The following is a 5730-nucleotide window of genomic DNA, read 5'->3' on the forward strand; positions in this document are numbered from 1 at the left end:
TTTGGGGTCTGTACCGGAGGGCATTCAATGCTATATACATTTATGTAGAAGCATGTCGCTCCTAAGAACCCTGTTTGTTTGGGTTTTTGCTTCTCCTTCTGTAGCGTTTTGGCTTTGGGGTCTAAGTGGTTGTGATATCTTATCCATTCATATGTGCTTTGGGATCTGTACCGGAGGGCATTCAATGCTATATACATTGGTGTAGAAGCATGTCGCTCCTAAGAACCCTGTTTGTTTGGGTTTTTGCTTCTCCTTTTGCAGCTCTTCTAGTTTGGCAAAAAAACTCCGAAATAGGTGCCTTTTGCTTCGGCACTTGGGCATTGAACATTACGAATATCAAGACTAAACTAAGGAAGAGGAGTTTAAATACACTCATGAGCCCATCATTGGAGATCACAGGTCCAATAGTGGAGAAAACCCCGCCATTGACATGAGCATACTGGTAGTCGCTAGACCTTTTAGTGGAGGTGTCTAATCGATCGTTGGTAGTAGGGTAGTGTATCTTGGAAAACTGTATCTTGGAAAACTCACAAAATTGCAGTAACTCTCTTGTTTACTGATTAAAGTGTTTGAAAATATTTGGATAAACCTTCAAACATGATATTGAGAATAGGAGATTAAATTGAAGAAATCATTGTTAACAATGGCAAAGCATCATGTGGGCGTGGAACGAAACAAAGGGATATTTACTCTGATGCTCTAAAAGCTAGTGAATGTACCTTGAGTCCAAATTGTAACGACTCTCATGTTTAATGATGATTGAGGTGTTCAGAAGTATTTTTTGAATACATCCCCAAACATAACATGTTTGGAACTTAAGTGAATAAAATGGAAAAAAGAATCTTTTTGTGTGTATTAAGGTGGGTGGGGGGTTATTGTAGGTTAGTGTATTTCACCTAATTTTGCAACGCATACATCGTACTCGGCATCTCCTCAAACTGACGGCAAGTTACACCAATATCATGTTGAAGTTAGACCATCTTGCTGACTTAAAAATTTGACAATATTTTGTGATGTATGCTGAATCAAACCTCACTCAAAATAGTAGCGAATGGTTGAATTGTTGAAGATGGCGACATTAGGGAGACAAAAAAAGGGGGTTATTGTAGGTTAGTGTATTTCACCTAATTTTGCAACGCATACATCGTACTCGGCATCTCCTCAAACTGACGGCAAGTTACACCAATATCATGTTGAAGTTAGACCATCTTGCTGACTTAAAAATTTGACAATATTTTGTGATGTATGCTGAATCAAACCTCACTCAAAATAGTAGCGAATGGTTGAATTGTTGAAGATGGCGACATTAGGGAGACAAAAAAGGGGGTTATTGTAGGTTAGTGTATTTCACCTAATTTTGCAACGCATACATCGTACTCGGCATCTCCTCAAACTGACGGCAAGTTACACCAATATCATGTTGAAGTTAGACCATCTTGCTGACTTAAAAATTTGACAATATTTTGTGATGTATGCTGAATCAAACCTCACTCAAAATAGTAGCGAATGGTTGAATTGTTGAAGATGGCGACATTAGGGAGACAAAAAAAGGGGGTTATTGTAGGTTAGTGTATTTTGTAGATGGCGACCTTCAGATCTTCAGTCTGACGCTCTCCCAACTGAGCTATCCCCGCTTGTTGATTTTGCATTTAGTTTCCTGTATTTATCGTGGGTTGCTGACCCACTTCATATTTGACTCTATATCTATACTAACGCTCTTCAAATTTTGCTGCTCACTAGTGGTTGGGGCGCACCCTTGGTGCGCCGCCTGAGAGAAAGTTGGGGCGGTACCAGGTTGGATGTGCCCCTTACACTATCTTTTTTATTCTTTGGGTTAGTCTTCTGGATACAAGCTTTATTAGTGTTGCATACTGTATTTGTGTGAGAGCACAAAATAGTAATATGAAAGCAGTCACAGGTGCAAGTTGTTGACTGGAGCAGTGTAAACAGTGACAACATAGATACTAACAGCGATAATATGGACACTAAGATCAGTGATAACAAAAGACAATAGTAATTCAAAAGGAACTGATGACAGGTTTCAAAAGTAGAGCATCATACGGCACGCAGTGGTAATCTAACACGTAGTTCCCGTGCGGCAACTACCCAGTCAGCGACGACCAAGTGGATTGTCAGTGACAACATGGGCATAGGTGCAGCCCGCCACCCCACCGCAGTCTTATGGTTGAATAACAGAAAAATATGTTCTTTTGCAGAAAATCAGAAAAATACGTTGACAAAAGAAACAGAGGATGACAAAATGTTGGGCAATATCATACCCAGTGCAAAACCAAAGGAGAACCAGGCTCCCTAATGGAGGAAAAGGATAACATGTTGTCATCCTTGGAAGCCACCGAGAAGTTGAATGGGGCCGCCTTCATCCTCCGTTTCTCCTTGAAGTAATTGTTGTACCGTCCAGAGTACGAGCATGGTGTCAAAAGTTCGGGTGTGGCACTGTCAGCCAACACCCGGTGGGGCATCGAAGTCATGATTATGGCCACTGGTCCTCCTGTTAAAATTGCTTGTCTTCCTTGGAACAGACTTGGACCCAAAGATCATCTCATTCTCTTTACGCAATAGATTGTGCAGATTCTTCTGGTCCTTTGGTAAGAGTCAGTGAACAAGACTGATACTTCTGTTGTGAGTGTAGTGCTTGAGGATGTGGAATTTATACCCGGTATCGTCTCTTATCTTCCTCTTTCTGTACTCTCCGAAATTTTTGCTCTTCCAAAATGGCAACCATATGAACCTTTGCATGAAAATTCAATGCATTGGATCTAGTGTGCTTGATTTCTGGTAATCATGGTGAGCTAGTTCAGTGACTTATTGCGTCATATAGAAATGGTGTATTGCTTTCATCCTCCCAGGCAAATGTCTTGTCTATCAAGTTGTCAATCATAGCTGCACAAATATAGCTTCTGATCATATTACGTACCAAATGAGCGACTGAGTGACCAACAGAACAAACGAAGATCACAGTTGATCTTTTTGAAAAAATAGGAAGTATATTGCGCTTATGAATGATGGAGCACGGTTACTTAAAAAATATTATACGGAAATCACTACAGTGTCCAAATGAAGAAACGAAGACTCACTTGGAATCTTCTGAACAAAGTACCCCTGCTTTCTCTACACGCTTGAGATTCAAATGGGCACCCCCGCCTATACCTGTTATCATCCTGCAGTAGGGCATATGCAAACATTAAATAGGGCATTACCTAAATCATAGCTTGGCAGCTAAATTGAATATTTAGTACAAGCATGCCAATATAGAGAAGAAAATGCGGAAATCATATTAAGCTGATGGACCATGTGCCAGCATATTTTCATGAAAATAAACATGATTGATTATATTCCTCAAGCCAAGACTCTTCATCACAGGCCGATAGCCATTTGTTTACTCTCTTCATGATAAATTTCTTTGTTATGGATTCATCCTTTGCTTTTGTAATTTGTGCTTCAATGTTGGAAAGAAGTTTGCAAGGATCCACTATACCTGTAAGTGAGAAGCTTCTAGGATGGTTCAAGATATTCAGCAGGGGCACTTTTACAATTGTAGGTGCGAGAGAAAGAGATCAGCGCCATAAATACCAGTCAATTAGAGCAACAATCTTCTCTATGGCTCACTATATTATTTTCAGGCTAACGGATACTGTACTCAAATTTCCTATTCCACAACAAACATTTAAATTTCAGCAACCAGAAGGAAGTCTAATAAACAACTAATGCACTATTATTTTGGAGGAACACAAGTAAATGGGAATAAACTCTAAAAAGTAGACCGTATTTTAGGATACCATGAAACAAAAAATGTTCCAAGTAATACCAGATCATATTCATGGATAATTCACCTTTTATTTCTTGGGTTTAACACAAAGTATATCCACGTAAGAGACAATTATTTGATAAGAAAATCCATTTGAGAAAATATAAAGTGCAGCTTGCATTTGACAAAAAGCCAGGCATATTCCTACAAAATGACCAGATTTAAGCATAGAAATGATAACTATATCATACACAATGTTGAGGATATCGCTTATCGTTATCGTCTTGGTCAGCTAGGGATTAGATAAATGGCAAAGATAAGGCATGATCTTATCGGTCACCCCCGATTAGCGATAAATCGGAAGATTTCTTGAACAGTGATCATACATGACTCCTGACCACCAGACCATTACACAACTCATAATGGCAGACATAGCGCTGAACTTCACACTGATAGAGCACAAGCACATCAAAGGTTTCCAGTAAAAGCTAATAGGCACATAAGACCCAAGAAATGTTTAGAAGCATTAGCATTTAGCACATATGGGATTTAGTAAACAAATTATCTCAGATTTTGGAGAAAATCAAGGAGAGCACGGATATGTAGCCCCTGACTTCCCAGTCGCCTTGTCCTTGGAGAAGGTGCAGCTCAGGACGGGAGATGAAGAGGGCACGAGCGTTGTGTTCAAAACAAGATTGAACTTACAGAATACCACTATACCACATGGTATTTGGTTTGATCACCCAAAACAAAACATAAAAATAGCAATTTCGGATCTATAGGAATTAGATTAGAAATTGCTATTTTTTTGTTATGTTGTCAGTTACGGACCATTTCCAAAAAAAAATGTGTGTAGTGCTCTTAAGTAGATTTCACCTGTAGGTCATCTTTGATACTTAATACCTGTAAATCAATTTAGTGCTATCTTAAGTAAACTGATGGCAAATGTTGCCATACGGTTCTTTTTGATTACTTTTGTAGATACAGTGATTACCCATGCTGAACAGAGGCTCTATTTAGTAGATCTGTTATTTAGTTTCAAATGTCAATATGAACAGAGTAGCTATCGATCCGCAAATACATGATCTCGGAGTAATTATCCTCCCACCAAACAAACTAAGAAAGTCTGGCTTGTTCGACGAAAAAACAATACTAAAGATTCCACGTCAAAACAAATCATGGTTAGTAATTCTAGAAATCAAACATCAACCGATACTGAACTGAACCCAAGTTTAGAAAAGTTGTTACCTAGTGTCAAATGTCACAATAATTTCCAACTACCGCACTTACCCAGCCATCCCATAGTTAATTAAACATATGAACAAAGTAAGGTACATGCACCCACGGCGCCACCGCCGCGTGGTGGAGATGGATTCAGGATTCAGTGAGTTATTTACCTGCACGTCCTGCTGGTTGACGTCGAGGTGCTTTGGCGATAAGGAACCTGAAGCGGTAGGAGTCGAGGTTGGTGCCGCAGCCGATGACGCGGCTGGCCGGGAAGCTGGAGAGTCTCCAGGCGACGTAGGTGAGCACGTCGACGGGTGGAGACTACGAGAAGAAGCGCCTCCAGGGAGTGCTCGGCCACAGACGGCACGATCTTGCGATATAGGGGAACGTTCGTCTGCAGCAGCTTGAGCCTGTTCTCACCCGGGATCTGCCTAGCCCCGGCCGTGACGATGACGAGGTCGTAGTTCTTGGTGACGGCGGCGTCGGCGCCGGAGACGATGCAGACGCGTCGGAGGAAGGCGGCGGCGTGCTGCAGGTCGAGGGGATAATCAGATAAACATGAAGATGTACACAAAGATTGTGTGCAAGAACACAAACAGGAAAAGGAACACTGAAGGAGACAATTAGTTGCAGGCTAGGCCAAATAAAAAGTCTAGTTTAATCTAATAATACACATAACAGGCACATTCAACAGAAAGATTCAGTTACTTCATGCAATTGCTGATGAACTGCAATTG

At 40.7% G+C, this 5730-nt stretch overlaps 1 pseudogene; it reads right to left on the reverse strand.

The window, feature by feature from the left end:
• Positions 1–4146: 4146 nt before the first annotated feature.
• The window catches only part of LOC119331990, a 2999-nt pseudogene continuing 1415 nt past the window's right edge, over positions 4147–5730 (reverse strand).

This window comes from Triticum dicoccoides, chromosome 7A, assembly GCF_002162155.2.
Source record: "Triticum dicoccoides isolate Atlit2015 ecotype Zavitan chromosome 7A, WEW_v2.0, whole genome shotgun sequence".
NCBI lineage: Eukaryota > Viridiplantae > Streptophyta > Magnoliopsida > Poales > Poaceae > Triticum > Triticum dicoccoides.